This window comes from Tiliqua scincoides, chromosome 10 (assembly GCF_035046505.1).
Source record: "Tiliqua scincoides isolate rTilSci1 chromosome 10, rTilSci1.hap2, whole genome shotgun sequence".
Classification (NCBI taxonomy): Eukaryota; Metazoa; Chordata; class Lepidosauria; order Squamata; family Scincidae; genus Tiliqua; species Tiliqua scincoides.
The window spans coordinates 23,786,448-23,804,990 of NC_089830.1; positions in this window are offsets into that span (position 1 = coordinate 23,786,448).

Here is an 18,543-nt window from a genome sequence, read left to right on the forward strand (position 1 = left end):
CACTGAGGTAAAAGCAGACCTGATGCTTGTGAGCACAACGCAGGCTCTGGGCGCTCATGGAGAGCCCTGCCCGACCGCCCCTGACACTGCAATAATGCCTTCACTGAGGGGTCTGCCTCTGTTCCTCAAACCTGCCGCCACCTCAAAGAGGCGCGGACCAGGCACCATCAGCCCCAGCTGCTGAGGTAAAAAATGGCACCCACTGAGGTAAAAGCAGACCTGATGCTTGTGAGCGTTGTGCAGGCTGTGGGCGCTCAGGGAGAGTCCTGCCCGACTGCCCCTGACACTGCAATAGTTCCTTCACTGAGGGGTCTGCCTCTGTTGCTCAAACCTGCTGCCACCTCAGAGAGGCTGGCATCAGGCACCGTCAGCCCCAGCTGCTGAGGTAAAAAATGGCGCCCCCTGAGGTAAAAGCAGACCTGATGCTTTTGAGCACTGTGCAGGCTCTGGGCGCTCATGGAGAGTCCTGCCCGACTGCCCCTGACACTGCAATAGTGCCTTCACTGAGGGGTCTGCCTCTGTTCCTCAAACCTGCCGCCACCTCAGAGGCGCGGACCAGGCAGCGTCAGCCCCAGCTGCTGAGGTAAAAAATGGCGCCCACTGAGGTAAAAGCAGATCTGATGCTTGTGAGAGTTGGGCAGGCTCTGGGCACTCAGGGAGAGTCCTGCCCGACTGCCCCTGACACTGCAATAGTGCCTTCACTGAGGGGTCTGCCTCTGTTCCTCAAACCTGCCGCCACCTCAGAGGCGCGGACCAGGCAGCGTCAGCCCCAGCTGCTGAGGTAAAAAATGGTGCCCACTGAGGTAAAAGCAGACCTGATGCTTGTGAGAGTTGGGCAGGCTCTGGGCACTCAGGGAGAGTCCTGCCCGACTGCCCCTGACACTGCAATAGTGCATTCACTGAGGGGTCTGCCTCTGTTGCTCAAACCTGCTGCCACCTCAGAGAGGCGCGGACCAGGCAGCGTCAGCCCCAGCTGCTGAGGTAAAAAATGGCGCCCCCTGAGGTAAAAGCAGACCTGATGCTTGTGAGAGTTGGGCAGGCTCTGGGCACTCAGGGAGAGTCCTGCCCGACTGCCCCTGACACTGCAATAGTGCCTTCACTGAGGGGTCTGCCTCTGTTGCTCAAACCTGCTGCCACCTCAGAGAGGCGCGGACCAGGCAGTGTCAGCCCCAGCTGCTGAGGTAAAAAATGGCGCCCCCTGAGGTAAAAGCAGACCTGATGCTTGTGAGCGTTGTGCAGGCTCTGGGCGCTCATGGAGAGTCCTGCCCGACTGCCCCTGACACTGCAATAGTGCCTTCACTGAGGGGTCTGCCTCTGTTCCTCAAACCTGCCGCCACCTCAGAGGCGCAGACCAGGCAGCGTCAGCCCCAGCTGCTGAGGTAAAAAATGGTGCCCACTGAGGTAAAAGCAGACCTGATGCTTGTGAGAGTTGGGCAGGCTCTGGGCACTCAGGGAGAGTCCTGCCCGACTGCCCCTGACACTGCAATAGTGCCTTCACTGAGGGGTCTGCCTCTGTTCCTCAAACCTGCCGCCACCTCAGAGGCGCGGACCAGGCAGCGTCAGCCCCAGCTGCTGAGGTAAAAAATGGTGCCCACTGAGGTAAAAGCAGACCTGATGCTTGTGAGAGTTGGGCAGGCTCTGGGCACTCAGGGAGAGTCCTGCCCGACTGCCCCTGACACTGCAATAGTGCCTTCACTGAGGGGTCTGCCTCTGTTGCTCAAACCTGCTGCCACCTCAGAGAGGCGCGGACCAGGCAGCGTCAGCCCCAGCTGCTGAGGTAAAAAATGGCGCCCCGTGAGGTAAAAGCAGACCTGATGCTTGTGAGCGTTGTGCAGGCTCTGGGCGCTCATGGAGAGTCCTGCCCGACTGCCCCTGACACTGCAATAGTGCCTTCACTGAGGGGTCTGCCTCTGTTGCTCAAACCTGCCGCCACCTCAGAGAGGCGCGGACCAGGCAGCATCAGCCCCAGCTGCTGAGGTAAAAAATGGCGCCCACTGAGGTAAAAGCAGACCTGATGCTTGTGAGCGTTGTGCATGCTCTGGGCGCTCATGGAGAGTCCTGCCCGACTGCCCCTGACACTGCAATAGTGCCTTCACTGAGGGGTCTGGCTCTGTTCCTCAAACCTGCCGCCACCTCAAAGAGGCGCGGACCAGGTACCGTCAGCCCCAGCTGCTGAGGTAAAAAATGGCACCCACTGAGGTAAAAGCAGACCTGATGCTTGTGAGCATTGTGCAGGCTCTGGGCGCTCATGGAGAGTCCTGCCCGACTGCCCCTGAAACTGCAATAGTGCCTTCAGTGAGGGGTCTGCCTCTGTTCCTCAAACCTGCCGCCACCTCAGAGAGGCGCGGACCAGGCAGCGTCAGCCCCAGCTGCTGAGGTAAAAAATGGCGCCCACTGAGGTAAAAGCAGACCTGATGCTTGTGAGCACAACGCAGGCTCTGGGCGCTCATGGAGAGTCCTGCCCGACCGCCCCTGACACTGCAATAGTGCCTTCACTGAGGGGTCTGCCTCTGTTCCTCAAACCTGCCGCCACCTCAGAGAGGCGCGGACCAGGCACCATCAGCCCCAGCTGCTGAGGTAAAAAATGGCACCCACTGAGGTAAAAGCAGACCTGATGCTTGTGAGCGTTGTGCAGGCTCTGGGCGCTCATGGAGAGTCCTGCCCGACTGCCCCTGAAACTGCAATAGTGCCTTCAGTGAGGGGTCTGCCTCTGTTCCTCAAACCTGCCGCCACCTCAGAGAGGCGCGGACCAGGCAGCGTCAGCCCCAGCTGCTGAGGTAAAAAATGGCGCCCACTGAGGTAAAAGCAGACCTGATGCTTGTGAGCGTTGTGCAGGCTCTGGGCGCTCATGGAGAGTCCTGCCCGACTGCCCCTGACACTGCAATAGTGCCTTCACTGAGGGGTCTGCCTCTGTTCCTCAAACCTGCCGCCACCTCAGAGAGGCGCGGACCAGGCACCATCAGCCCCAGCTGCTGAGGTAAAAAATGGCACCCACTGAGGTAAAAGCAGACCTGATGCTTGTGAGCGTTGTGCAGGCTCTGGGCGCTCAGGGAGAGTCCTGCCCGACTGCCCCTGACACTGCAATAGTGCCTTCACTGAGGGGTCTGCCTCTGTTGCTCAAACCTGCTGCCACCTCAGAGAGGCAGGCATCAGGCACCGTCAGCCCCAGCTGCTGAGGTAAAAAATGGCGACCCCTGAGGTAAAAGCAGACCTGATGCTTTTGAGCACTGTGCAGGCTCTGGGCGCTCATGGAGAGTCCTGCCCGACTGCCCCTGACACTGCAATAGTGCCTTCACTGAGGGGTCTGCCTCTGTTCCTCAAACCTGCCGCCACCTCAGAGGCGCGGACCAGGCAGCGTCAGCCCCAGCTGCTGAGGTAAAAAATGGTGCCCACTGAGGTAAAAGCAGACCTGATGCTTGTGAGAGTTGGGCAGGCTCTGGGCACTCAGGGAGAGTCCTGCCCGACTGCCCCTGACACTGCAATAGTGCATTCAGTGAGGGGTCTGCCTCTGTTGCTCAAACCTGCTGCCACCTCAGAGAGGCGCGGACCAGGCAGCGTCAGCCCCAGCTGCTGAGGTAAAAAATGGCGCCCCCTGAGGTAAAAGCAGACCTGATGCTTGTGAGAGTTGGGCAGGCTCTGGGCACTCAGGGAGAGTCCTGCCCGACTGCCCCTCACACTGCAATAGTGCCTTCACTGAGGGGTCTGCCTCTGTTGCTCAAACCTGCTGCCACCTCAGAGAGGCGCGGACCAGGCAGTGTCAGCCCCAGCTGCTGAGGTAAAAAATGGCGCCCCCTGAGGTAAAAGCAGACCTGATGCTTGTGAGCGTTGTGCAGGCTCTGGGCGCTCATGGAGAGTCCTGCCCGACTGCCCCTGACACTGCAATAGTGCCTTCACTGAGGGGTCTGCCTCTGTTCCTCAAACCTGCCGCCACCTCAGAGGCGCGGACCAGGCAGCGTCAGCCCCAGCTGCTGAGGTAAAAAATGGTGCCCACTGAGGTAAAAGCAGACCTGATGCTTGTGAGAGTTGGGCAGGCTCTGGGCACTCAGGGAGAGTCCTGCCCGACTGCCCCTGACACTGCAATAGTGCCTTCACTGAGGGGTCTGCCTCTGTTGCTCAAACCTGCCGCCACCTCAGAGAGGCGCGGACCAGGCAGCGTCAGCCCCCGCTGCTGAGGTAAAAAATGGCACCCACTGAGGTAAAAGCAGACCTGATCCTTGTTAGCGTTGTGCAGGCTCTGGGCGCTCATGGAGAGTCCTGCCCGACTGCCCCTGAAACTGCAATAGTGCCTTCACTGAGGGGTCTGCCTCTGTTCCTCAAACCTGCCGCCACCTCAGAGAGGCGCGGACCAGGCACCGTCAGCCCCAGCTGCTGAGGTAAAAAATGGCGCCCACTGAGGTAAAAGCAGACCTGATGCTTGTGAGCGTTGTGCAGGCTCTGGGCGCTCATGGAGAGTCCTGCCCGACTGCCCCTGAAACTGCAATAGTGCCTTCAGTGAGGGGTCTGCCTCTTTTCCTCAAACCTGCTGCCACCTCAGAGAGGCGCGGACCAGGCAGCGTCAGCCCCAGCTGCTGAGGTAAAAAATGGCGCCCACTGAGGTAAAAGCAGACCTGATGCTTGTGAGCACAACGCAGGCTCTGGGCGCTCATGGAGAGTCCTGCCCGACTGCCCCTGACACTGCAATAGTGCCTTCACTGAGGGGTCTGCCTCTGTTCCTCAAACCTGCCGCCACCTCAAAGAGGCTCGGACCAGGCACCATCAGCCCCTGCTGCTGAGGTAAAAAATGGCACCCACTGAGGTAAAAGCAGACCTGATGCTTGTGAGCGTTGTGCAGGCTCTGGGCGCTCAGGGAGAGTCCTGCCCGACTGCCCCTGACACTGCAATAGTGCCTTCACTGAGGGGTCTGCCTCTGTTGCTCAAACCTGCTGCCACCTCAGAGAGGCAGGCATCAGGCACCGTCAGCCCCAGCTGCTGAGGTAAAAAATGGCGCCCCCTGAGGTAAAAGCAGACCTGATGCTTTTGAGCATTGTGCAGGCTCTGGGCGCTCATGGAGAGTCCTGCCCGACTGCCCCTGACACTGCAATAGTGCCTTCACTGAGGGGTCTGCCTCTGTTCCTCAAACCTGCCGCCACCTCAGAGGCGCAGACCAGGCAGCGTCAGCCCCAGCTGCTGAGGTAAAAAATGGTGCCCACTGAGGTAAAAGCAGACCTGATGCTTGTGAGAGTTGGGCAGGCTCTGGGCACTCAGGGAGAGTCCTGCCCGACTGCCCCTGACACTGCAATAGTGCCTTCACTGAGGGGTCTGCCTCTGTTGCTCAAACCTGCTGCCACCTCAGAGAGGCGCGGACCAGGCAGCGTCAGCCCCAGCTGCTGAGGTAAAAAATGGCGCCCCCTGAGGTAAAAGCAGACCTGATGCTTGTGAGAGTTGGGCAGGCTCTGGGCACTCAGGGAGAATCCTGCCCGACTGCCCCTGACACTGCAATAGTGCCTTCACTGAGGGGTCTGCCTCTGTTGCTCAAACCTGCTGCCACCTCAGAGAGGCGCGGACCAGGCAGCGTCAGCCCCAGCTGCTGAGGTAAAAAATGGCGCCCCCTGAGGTAAAAGCAGACCTGATGCTTGTGAGCGTTGTGCAGGCTCTGGGCGCTCATGGAGAGTCCTGCCCGACTGCCCCTGATACTGCAATAGTGCCTTCACTGAGGGGTCTGCCTCTGTTCCTCAAACCTGCCGCCACCTCAGAGGCGCGGACCAGGCAGCGTCAGCCCCAGCTGCTGAGGTAAAAAATGGTGCCCACTGAGGTAAAAGCAGACCTGATGCTTGTGAGAGTTGGGCAGGCTCTGGGCACTCAGGGAGAGTCCTGCCCGACTGCCCCTGACACTGCAATAGTGCCTTCACTGAGGGGTCTGCCTCTGTTGCTCAAACCTGCCGCCACCTCAGAGAGGCGCGGACCAGGCAGCGTCAGCCCCAGCTGCTGAGGTAAAAAATGGCGCCCCGTGAGGTAAAAGCAGACCTGATGCTTTTGAGCGTTGTGCAGGCTCTGGGCGCTCATGGAGAGTCCTGCCCGACTGCCCCTGACACTGCAATAGTGCCTTCACTGAGGGGTCTGCCTCTGTTCCTCAAACCTGTCGCCACCTCAGAGAGGCGCGGACCAGGCACCGTCAGCCCCAGCTGCTGAGGTAAAAAATGGCGCCCCCTGAGGTAAAAGCAGACCTGATGCTTGTGAGCGTTGTGCAGGCTCTGGGCGCTCATGGAGAGTCCTGCCCGACTGCCCCTGACACTGCAATAGTGCCTTCACTGAGGGGTCTGGCTCTGTTCCTCAAACCTGCCGCCACCTCAAAGAGGCGCGGACCAGGTTCCGTCAGCCCCAGCTGCTGAGGTAAAAAATGGCACCCACTTAGGTAAAAGCAGACCTGATGCTTGTGAGCGTTGTGCAGGCTCTGGGCGCTCATGGAGAGTCCTGCCCGACTGCCCCTGAAACTGCAATAGTGCCTTCAGTGAGGGGTCTGCCTCTGTTCCTCAAACCTGCCGCCACCTCAGAGAGGCGCGGACCAGGCAGCGTCAGCCCCAGCTGCTGAGGTAAAAAATGGCGCCCACTGAGGTAAAAGCAGACCTGATGCTTGTGAGCACAACGCAGGCTCTGGGCGCTCATGGAGAGTCCTGCCCGACTGCCCCTGACACTGCAATAGTGCCTTCACTGATGGGTCTGCCTCTGTTCCTCAAACCTGCCGCCACCTCAAAGAGGCTCGGACCAGGCACCATCAGCCCCAGCTGCTGAGGTAAAAAATGGCACCCACTGAGGTAAAAGCAGACCTGATGCTTGTGAGCGTTGTGCAGGCTCTGGGCGCTCAGGGAGAGTCCTGCTCGACTGCCCCTGACACTGCAATAGTGCCTTCACTGAGGGGTCTGCCTCTGTTGCTCAAACCTGCTGCCACCTCAGAGAGGCAGGCATCAGGCACCGTCAGCCCCAGCTGCTGAGGTAAAAAATGGCGCCCCCTGAGGTAAAAGCAGACCTGATGCTTTTGAGCATTGTGCAGGCTCTGGGCGCTCATGGAGAGTCCTGCCCGACTGCCCCTGACACTGCAATAGTGCCTTCACTGAGGGGTCTGCCTCTGTTCCTCAAACCTGCCGCCACCTCAGAGGCGCAGACCAGGCAGCGTCAGCCCCAGCTGCTGAGGTAAAAAATGGTGCCCACTGAGGTAAAAGCAGACCTGATGCTTGTGAGAGTTGGGCAGGCTCTGGGCACTCAGGGAGAGTCCTGCCCGACTGCCCCTGACACTGCAATAGTGCCTTCACTGAGGGGTCTGCCTCTGTTCCTCAAACCTGCTGCCACCTCAGAGAGGCGCGGACCAGGCAGCGTCAGCCCCAGCTGCTGAGGTAAAAAATGGCGCCCCCTGAGGTAAAAGCAGACCTGATGCTTGTGAGAGTTGGGCAGGCTCTGGGCACTCAGGGAGAGTCCTGCCCGACTGCCCCTGACACTGCAATAGTGCCTTCACTGAGGGGTCTGCTTCTGTTGCTCAAACCTGCTGCCACCTCAGAGAGGCGCGGACCAGGCAGTGTCAGCCCCAGCTGCTGAGGTAAAAAATGGCGCCCCCTGAGGTAAAAGCAGACCTGATGCTTGTGAGCGTTGTGCAGGCTCTGGGCGCTCATGGAGAGTCCTGCCCGACTGCCCCTGACACTGCAATAGTGCCTTCACTGAGGGGTCTGCCTCTGTTCCTCAAACCTGCCGCCACCTCAGAGAGGCGCGGACCAGGCACCGTCAGCCCCAGCTGCTGAGGTAAAAAATGGCGCCCCCTGAGGTAAAAGCAGACCTGATGCTTGTGAGCGTTGTGCAGGCTCTGGGCGCTCATGGAGAGTCCTGCCCGACTGCCCCTGACACTGCAATAGTGCCTTCACTGAGGGGTCTGCCTCTGTTCCTCAAACCTGCCGCCACCTCAGAGAGGCGCGGACCAGGCACCGTCAGCCCCAGCTGCTGAGGTAAAAAATGGCGCCCCCTGAGGTAAAAGCAGACCTGATGCTTGTGAGCGTTGTGCAGGCTCTGGGCGCTCATGGAGAGTCCTGCCCGACTGCCCCTGACACTGCAATAGTGCCTTCACTGAGGGGTCTGCCTCTGTTCCTCAAACCTGCCGCCACCTCAGAGGCGCAGACCAGGCAGCGTCAGCCCCAGCTGCTGAGGTAAAAAATGGTGCCCACTGAGGTAAAAGCAGACCTGATGCTTGTGAGAGTTGGGCAGGCTCTGGGCACTCAGGGAGAGTCCTGCCCGACTGCCCCTGACACTGCAATAGTGCCTTCACTGAGGGGTCTGCCTCTGTTGCTCAAACCTGCTGCCACCTCAGAGAGGCGCGGACCAGGCAGCGTCAGCCCCAGCTGCTGAGGTAAAAAATGGCGCCCCCTGAGGTAAAAGCAGACCTGATGCTTGTGAGAGTTGGGCAGGCTCTGGGCACTCAGGGAGAATCCTGCCCGACTGCCCCTGACACTGCAATAGTGCCTTCACTGAGGGGTCTGCCTCTGTTGCTCAAACCTGCTGCCACCTCAGAGAGGCGCGGACCAGGCAGCGTCAGCCCCAGCTGCTGAGGTAAAAAATGGCGCCCCCTGAGGTAAAAGCAGACCTGATGCTTGTGAGCGTTGTGCAGGCTCTGGGCGCTCATGGAGAGTCCTGCCCGACTGCCCCTGATACTGCAATAGTGCCTTCACTGAGGGGTCTGCCTCTGTTCCTCAAACCTGCCGCCACCTCAGAGGCGCGGACCAGGCAGCGTCAGCCCCAGCTGCTGAGGTAAAAAATGGTGCCCACTGAGGTAAAAGCAGACCTGATGCTTGTGAGAGTTGGGCAGGCTCTGGGCACTCAGGGAGAGTCCTGCCCGACTGCCCCTGACACTGCAATAGTGCCTTCACTGAGGGGTCTGCCTCTGTTGCTCAAACCTGCCGCCACCTCAGAGAGGCGCGGACCAGGCAGCGTCAGCCCCAGCTGCTGAGGTAAAAAATGGCGCCCCGTGAGGTAAAAGCAGACCTGATGCTTTTGAGCGTTGTGCAGGCTCTGGGCGCTCATGGAGAGTCCTGCCCGACTGCCCCTGACACTGCAATAGTGCCTTCACTGAGGGGTCTGCCTCTGTTCCTCAAACCTGTCGCCACCTCAGAGAGGCGCGGACCAGGCACCGTCAGCCCCAGCTGCTGAGGTAAAAAATGGCGCCCCCTGAGGTAAAAGCAGACCTGATGCTTGTGAGCGTTGTGCAGGCTCTGGGCGCTCATGGAGATTCCTGCCCGACTGCCCCTGACACTGCAATAGTGCCTTCACTGAGGGGTCTGGCTCTGTTCCTCAAACCTGCCGCCACCTCAAAGAGGCGCGGACCAGGTTCCGTCAGCCCCAGCTGCTGAGGTAAAAAATGGCACCCACTTAGGTAAAAGCAGACCTGATGCTTGTGAGCGTTGTGCAGGCTCTGGGCGCTCATGGAGAGTCCTGCCCGACTGCCCCTGAAACTGCAATAGTGCCTTCAGTGAGGGGTCTGCCTCTGTTCCTCAAACCTGCCGCCACCTCAGAGAGGCGCGGACCAGGCAGCGTCAGCCCCAGCTGCTGAGGTAAAAAATGGCGCCCACTGAGGTAAAAGCAGACCTGATGCTTGTGAGCACAACGCAGGCTCTGGGCGCTCATGGAGAGTCCTGCCCGACTGCCCCTGACACTGCAATAGTGCCTTCACTGATGGGTCTGCCTCTGTTCCTCAAACCTGCCGCCACCTCAAAGAGGCTCGGACCAGGCACCATCAGCCCCAGCTGCTGAGGTAAAAAATGGCACCCACTGAGGTAAAAGCAGACCTGATGCTTGTGAGCGTTGTGCAGGCTCTGGGCGCTCAGGGAGAGTCCTGCCCGACTGCCCCTGACACTGCAATAGTGCCTTCACTGAGGGGTCTGCCTCTGTTCCTCAAACCTGCCGCCACCTCAGAGGCGCAGACCAGGCAGCGTCAGCCCCAGCTGCTGAGGTAAAAAATGGTGCCCACTGAGGTAAAAGCAGACCTGATGCTTGTGAGAGTTGGGCAGGCTCTGGGCACTCAGGGAGAGTCCTGCCCGACTGCCCCTGACACTGCAATAGTGCCTTCACTGAGGGGTCTGCCTCTGTTCCTCAAACCTGCTGCCACCTCAGAGAGGCGCGGACCAGGCAGCGTCAGCCCCAGCTGCTGAGGTAAAAAATGGCGCCCCCTGAGGTAAAAGCAGACCTGATGCTTGTGAGAGTTGGGCAGGCTCTGGGCACTCAGGGAGAGTCCTGCCCGACTGCCCCTGACACTGCAATAGTGCCTTCACTGAGGGGTCTGCCTCTGTTGCTCAAACCTGCTGCCACCTCAGAGAGGCGCGGACCAGGCAGTGTCAGCCCCAGCTGCTGAGGTAAAAAATGGCGCCCCCTGAGGTAAAAGCAGACCTGATGCTTGTGAGCGTTGTGCAGGCTCTGGGCGCTCATGGAGAGTCCTGCCCGACTGCCCCTGACACTGCAATAGTGCCTTCACTGAGGGGTCTGCCTCTGTTCCTCAAACCTGCCGCCACCTCAGAGAGGCGCGGACCAGGCACCGTCAGCCCCAGCTGCTGAGGTAAAAAATGGCGCCCCCTGAGGTAAAAGCAGACCTGATGCTTGTGAGCGTTGTGCAGGCTCTGGGCGCTCATGGAGAGTCCTGCCCGACTGCCCCTGACACTGCAATAGTGCCTTCACTGAGGGGTCTGCCTCTGTTCCTCAAACCTGCCGCCACCTCAGAGAGGCGCAGACCAGGCAGCGTCAGCCCCAGCTGCTGAGGTAAAAAATGGCGCCCACTGAGGTAGTAGTAGTAGTAAATCTTTATTATGGTCATAAGACCAGCCACATATAGAATGTCAAAATATATAAGCATATATATAAATATACAAAGATATGCAATATATAATGATTAGGTTTAAAACAATAAAACAATTTATCATTATGTTCAAAACAGTTCTAAAATACCCAGCAGCAACTTCCAGCCATCTCCCCAGAAACAATTCCATTCTATCTAGCAGACTATACTCTAACTACAGAGGTTCATCCATATTTAAAATCCATTTCCTAATACCCATTGCAGCAGTAAAAAAATTTAGCGACACTGTATGTAAACATCGGATTGGAATCAGATAATAATACATAGATATATTGTTGCTCTGTGCATCCGAAAAGTCGCCTAATCAAAGGGGAAATAAGTTCTTCACGTATCTTCTTGTAATAAACACACTGCAACAGAACATGTTCAGTTGTTTCTATCTGTTCCATTCCACATGGGCAAAGACGCTCTGCCCAGGGGATCCTTTTATACCTTCCCTCCTGCACAGCTGAGGGTAGTGCATTAAGCCGGGCCAAAGTAAACGCCCTTCTATGTCTAGGCTGTTCCAGCTGGACAAAATTAGGTGCTATTGCAACCTTATATAATCTATCTTCGCTAAGAAAAAATTCTGGGGCACTACTTAAGTCATATTGTCTCTCATTATCCTCAATGCGCTGCTTAATAATTTTCCTTGCCTGTTCCATTCCCATGATTAACAAAATCGATCTAGAGAGCCCCAACAAAGCAATTTTTTGCTCAATTAACTGGGCCCATTTCGACTTAAAAGTATCTTGCAAAATCAATGGTACAAGACCAGTGGGAAGATAAAGCATTCTTAGCCAGTACATGAGAGTTACAATCCATATCCTGGCCTCAATTTTAATTTGGCCGGTTTCTAATCTTAGTTTTACGTTGGCAACATCTCTGGGAACTCCCAATATTGCTCTCAGGAACTTTGATTGAACACGTTCTAGAGTTATAGTATTAGGAAAGGGGCCCAACTGAGAGCCATATGTTAATTGAGCTACTGCTTTAGCATGAAACAATTTTATGGCTGAAGGGATATAATGCCCCCCCCCTTTGTTCTCATAAATTGTAATATTGCAGCAGAACTTCTCTGGGCATTTAAAGCAACATAATCACCATGCGTTTTCCTAGAGCCATTAGATTGAAAGACAACCCCTAAATATTTAAATTGATGGATCTGATCAATTCTATGCTGATTAATCAACCATGTTCGCATTATTGGCCTTTTAGCAAATGACATGATTTTGGTTTTTTGGAAATTGTCAGATCTTCTTGCTCACAGTATAGAAACAACCTTTGCAATGCTCTTCTAAGCCCAATTGGAGTCCTAGAGATGATCGCTGCGTCATCAGCATACAATAATGTTGTTATGTGTCTTCCTGCAATTTTTGGAGGATGAAAGTTAATATCTTTTAACTGGTCCACCATAGAGTTAATAAAAAAATTAAACAAAAGTGGAGCCAGAAGACAGCCTTGTTTGACTCCTTTATGAGTTGGGATGGCTTTCGTAAGATGGCCACGAACACTGCATCTTACCTTAAGTGAGATATTTCTATAGAGAGCCTGAATAAGATAAAGGAGCCGTCTATCAATACTAGAAGCCTCTAGTTTCCTCCATAATTTGACCCTTGATATTGAGTCAAAGGCTGATTTAAGATCTATAAAAGCTACATGTAGAGAAGTTGCTTTATCAGAGGCATATTTTTCAACAAGGAATTGTAATATTAGACAATGGTCAATGGTAGAACGTCCCTCTCTAAAGCCTGCCTGCTCTTCTGCAAGTATCTTATCCTCCTCCAGCCAATCTTTAAATTTCTCATACAAATGCCTGGTATATAGTTTAGAGATAATATTAAGTAAACTAATGGGCCGGTAGTTTGCAGGGTCATCTCTATTTCCCTTCTTAAATATGGGGACTATGATAGCAAATCCCCAGTTTTCTGGAATTCTACCGGTTGTATCAATATGCGTAAATAACGATGCTAAGACCGGAGCCCAGAATTCTAAATTATTTTTGACCGCCTCTGGCGGTATCAAGTCTTCTCCAGGAGCTTTTCCCGTCTTCATCTGGGCTATTAGACTATGAATTTCGGAAGTTGACACCGGTGGCCATGGTGGAACATCTTCAAGTGTGCTATTCCATCTCAACTGGGCCACATCTGCGTCTTTATATAAGTCTTGAAAATATTCCTCCCATATTCCTAGATGGATATAGCAATCTGGGAGTGTTGGCCCAGAAGTTGGAGAGATTTTTATCATTCGCCAGAAGAGTATCAAGTCTTTAGATTTTGCTGCTTGAATCAGTTTTCCCCAATTTTCTTTCTGGGCCTCCTTTTTCTTTTGCAGTAGTAACTTTTTATAGGTTTTTTTCTCTCTCAAAAGGGATTGAGCCACTGTCAAATCTGAAGTTAATTTATAGGCTTGGTAGATGCTCTGTAAGACTTTTTTTGCAAATACACATTCCTTGTCAAACCATGGCTTTGAATTGGGGTAGTGACATTGATGGGTCGCTTTTACCTTATCAGTAACAAACTGTTTCAGCTCACAAATCAGCTCCTCATAGATTTCCACCGGATTACTCGAATGCATTATAGACATCCTAATGCTTTGCATGATATCAGATGCAAGTAAAGTTTGTAAATTCGAATCCATCTTTGGAGTCCACTTGGCCCGACAGTATGTTCCTCCCTCAGGGAATATCATAAATGGATATTGGTTAACAGTTCTTAAATAAGGAAAAGGGGCTTTCATACTCAGTGAAACAGGAAGATGGTCGCTTTGAAATTTTGATGCTACTTCCAAGTTCTCCAATAATGGGATTAAATTTGGCGAGATGATTATATAATCTATTAGGCTCATTCTGGCTCCAGCCAAGTAAGTAAATTCAGCTGGGTAATCATTCCCATATGCACCATTTAAAATGTGCAGATTAAGCCTGGTGGTCATTTGATATAACAGGAACCCAGCATAGTTTGCTTTCTTATCTTTAGATTGCCGATTAAATGGGAGTCCGTTTGAACCTAATGTGGGACGGTATGCTTTATATTGAGAGTATAGGGCTTGATCGTTAGGGCCTATACGAGCGTTAAAATTCCCTCCCAAAATCGCATAAGTATTGGAGTAATTATGAAGTAACTGTGCTACATAGGCTTCAAACTCTGTCCATATTTCCAGAGTCAGTGATTTCTTCTTTTGTTGGGGTAAATACACATTTATTATCAACAAGTCCCAATGATCAGAATGGACAAGAGTGGCCATTGCATGTTGTTTAAAAGGTGGAAGCATCCTTGTGTTTGCACACAATGATGTGGCAATCAACATACCTAAGCCTCCCTTACATCTTCCGCGACCTGCCCCAGAAGTTGCACTTATAGAGTATGAATGAAAACCATTAATTGCCACCTTTTCCTGAATCCAAGTTTCTTGCATCAGTACAATATCCTTAGAAGAGAGATATTGTCTTGATTCAGGGTCCTGGAAGAGTCTGGTCCATCCATTTATATTCCACGAAAGGAGGGCAATTTTATTTGTGTGCTGGTCAGATACCCGTCATTGTGCCTCTGAGGAGACACTTATTATCTCCTGGGCATTCCCTTCATTTTCATCCTCCTTCCTGGTCAGATCTAAATTCAAACCATCCTGAAAAGCAGGGGGATCTGCTAGATATTTACTCTCTAGTGCATCCGCATGGGGGGGGGGGGGAATCATCACAGAGTTTAGATGGTATTCTGATGTCCTTACATCAGCTTGAGAGATTGAGGAATTTAGATGTACTAGTAGTGACCCATCTTCATGATCTGGAGTAGCCTGTATTCTTGTTGAGTTATGTAATCCTTCATTTAATCCCTCAATAAAAGTCTGTGAGCCCTGGAACTCCTTCAGCCCCCATTGCAGCTCTATAAGGGAAATTTCTCTCATCTCAGTGAGATTATCAGGCTGTTCCAGAGCAGAGAGTAACCTAATTGGAGTTAACGTCTTTAGTTCTGCTTGTGGATCTAAAGTTAATTCCAAATCGAAACAAGAATTCGTTTTTGCTATCAGCTTTTCCTTAGGCAATGAGCAACTCAAAAGGGTTGAGCCTTCTTGGACAGAGAAATCAAGATCTAAAATCCTCTTATCTTGGAAGGGAACCAGGATTTCCTCATGCACTCTTTTCCTTTTCGGCATTAATAGATGATTCAATTTGTCTCTGAGTTTGGAGAGGTCTGAAAATTCATCCTGTTTCTCAGGAAGAATTCTATCTAATTTACAAGGGCTGTTCACTCGCCATTTATCTTCCTTATCAGGACCAAACTCCCTCGCAGCTGTGCCTGCGGTTGATGTTGGAATGTAGGCATATTTTACTTTTTTAGTTCTGGCAAGGACTTTAACCCCATGCTCTTTGAATACTCTTTGTGGAAATATACCATATCTTATGTTGGGATAAATGCAAAGGAATATCTGCTGATCTAAAATCTAAAAGCAGTCTTTTATGATAATTTTGCGAGGGCAAAAAATAAAAATGGATTAACTCTGCTGGAGCAATATCTCTATTCATTAGTTCTATCAGGGAGGAAAGAATTCTTTTCTTGGTTGTTCAAAGCTGGATGTCTTTTTTGGGAAAACAAATTAAAACTTGCTTTGTTTGCAGTACTCTTTGGACTCTTTCTTGATTACAAGCTGGAGGATGTAGGGCAATGGCGTCCTCTCCTCTCCTCTTCGATAAACACGTTTGGCTTAAGGCTTCTAATTGCCTTTCCATTTTACTAATTTTCCCCAATAACACTAACAGAGTCTCTGCAGATAAGAAACACATTTCGCTCAAACATACTATGGAGCAATTTAGATGTGGGGGAGGAGCATTTATTGCCTTTCGGCTATTTGCGTCCCATCCTGGAGATTTATTCTTTCTACCATTCTCTGCTTTCAAAATGCTTGCTGATTTGAGATAAGTTGATTTATTTATGTTAGCATTTAGCAGACAGGACTCAGCTTCTTGACACGTAGAGCTGTTGTTAGATACTACTATCGGAGTACTCACAGTGTTAGTAACCCTCTTGGAAGGAAAAAAACTTTCAATTCTGAGCTGCTTCTTTTTTCTCTCCTTTTCATCCTCCTCCTCACCGGGACTGATATTGTTTCGTCTTTTCTTCAAGCTCTTCCACCCAATAGTGCGTATGGAGTCATTTTTTATCTTGTTTATGGCTTCATTTATCTTAACAGAAGCAGGAGCTAAATCTAAACACTGTTGCTCCTCGGCCATCTTGCCTCCCTTTCTTCTACCCGCTGAGGTAAAAGCAGACCTGATGCTTGTGAGCATTGGGCAGGCTCTGGGCGCTCATGGAGAGTCCTGCCCGACTGCCCCTGACACTGCAATGGTGCCTTCACTGAGGGGTCTGCCTCTGTTCCTCAAACCTGCCGCCACCTCAGAGAGGCAGGCACCAGGCACCGTCAGCCCCAACTGCTGAGGTAAAAAATGGCACCCGCTGAGGTAAAAGCAGACCTGATGCTTGTGAGCGTTGGGCAGGCTCTGGGCGCTTAGGGAGAGTCCTGCCTGATCGTCCCCGAACATAGTGCCGAGTCGATCTAGGGGTCTGCCGCTGCTGTGTGCAGTGGAACTGAGGCCTATAAAAGGGGAAAGAGCTGGAGGACCACCAGGGAAGCTTGGGAGAGAAGGAGCTGCAAGGAGCAAGCTGGGAGACCAAGCTAGAGAAGGAGCTGCAAGGAGCGAGCTGGGAGAGACCAAGCCAGAGAACGAGCTGAGGAGAGAGCTGCAGGGAAGGAGCCCCTGGGGGAGCCTTAGAGAACCAGGGAACAAATATCCAGCCTTTACCTCAAGTCCTGCTGCCTCCTTCCTGCCTAGTGCCTGCCTCAGGTCCTCACTCATTTGGGGAATTTGGGAATTTGGGTAGTTTTTATTTGGTTCAGGTTCCATTCCTCATAATAAAAGCCTTAAAATTACGTTGGTTTCAGTGGTCTCTTTCAATCCTGCATAACAATCATCAACATCAACATCATCATTCTTTATTTACGGTCACAGACCCAACGTGCCTTACTTACCTGTGGTGCAAGTAGTAGCAACTCTTTCAAACTCTAGCCATTGTTGGCTGTGTTACCTCCAGTTTTACCCAATCACCTTAGGCTTAGATGTGATTGCCCAACATATACGAATTGGTGCAAGCTATTTTCCCAACCATGTGGACTATCTCCAACCAAGCTGCATCGGTGAAAAGGAATCCTATTGTAAGAAGGGTTGGTTGGCAGAGATTGCAGCCTTAAATATGCAGGTCACTTCATTCCAGACTTTTGGTGGGTAACAGTCATTTAAAATAAATGCATAAACAAGGGAAAGTGGGATAAATAATATCCAAATAAATATAATATATATGGCCCAGAGGTGTGGTCCAGTGGTCGTGCTATCATACTGCCCAAAGAGCCAAGAGGAGCAACTCAGATCATGCCCTTGGAAAGGAGACGCAAAGCCAGAGTGCCGTAATCTGTTGTGAGAGGATGGAGTCGCTGACCGAGTCTCAACCTGAGTTGACACAGAGGGGGAGTGAGGAGAGGTCAGTTGGCAAGAATGGTCAGGACCCTGAGAACCTACCTGGGCTTGATTTAGGGTTGCCTGCAGAAGGTTGATGGCACACAGCCAGAAGAGAAAAGCACACCATACACCTGGTGACTTCTGGTGACAATATTGGAAAAACCCCACTGAAAGATTCAGCTGCCTATGCAATCCACCTTAAATGCTATGGAAAAATAGAGAAAGGCAGTATATAAAATTTAAATAAATATTACATGGAAAATTGTTGTTGGCAACCTTCAGTCTTGGAAGACTCTGGTATCGTGCTCTGAATGGTGGTTCTGGAAAAGCTTCTAGTGTGACTGAAAAGGCTGATTCGGCAGTGACAATTCCTTCCACACTGGGAGCAAGTGGGGTCTGTCCCTGGTCTGTCCCCCTGGCTATGGTCTTCCTTCTTTGCCTCTTTGCCTCAGTTTGTTGGCCAAGTGTCTCTTCAAACTGGGAGAGGCCATGCTGCACAGTCCAAGCGGGATGCTCAGAGGCCAAGGTTGAGGTCCAATCCTAAGGCCTGCAGATCCCTCTTGCAGATATCCTTGTATCGCAGCATGTGGTACATTGAAAATACATATGGAACATATGTATACATAGTGGGAATAAAAAGACTTTCAGCAAGTGTGGCTTATTCTGTCACATGTACAGTATGCCCCCGCCCCCCCCCCCCCCGTCCAATGCACACTTACCCAGGAGGAAAGTTGGGTAACAAATCCTGGCCTCTCTAGCAAGTCTTTGCAAGTGATGTTACATTGGAAATTCCTGCAGCCCCTGTTGAAATCTCCAGCATGGTTTTCAAAAGTCACCTAGGGATTGTTGCAGATTCCTGGCAACTCCAGCACCTTCCTAGAGGTTTAGCAACTCTGCAGGCACCTCCCTGAGATGGGCATGCAATGGCCACTGCAGCTGCAACCCATACACACCGGCCCCAGGAATGCATCCTTGGCCCTCCTTAACACACTGTCAAATCTGGGAAGGAACAGGTCTGCCGCTGTAGCTCTCTGGCTTGTGGATCCCATAACCATGAAGGAGTGTATAGGAGCTCAGAGGCCCAGCTGTGGGGCTACAGCTGCTGCAGGAGTTCATGTTGGTGCACAAAGCATGCTGTCCATTCTAGTGTGAACCCAAATATGAAGATGCAAATTTTCTGCACTGGCTTTTCTAT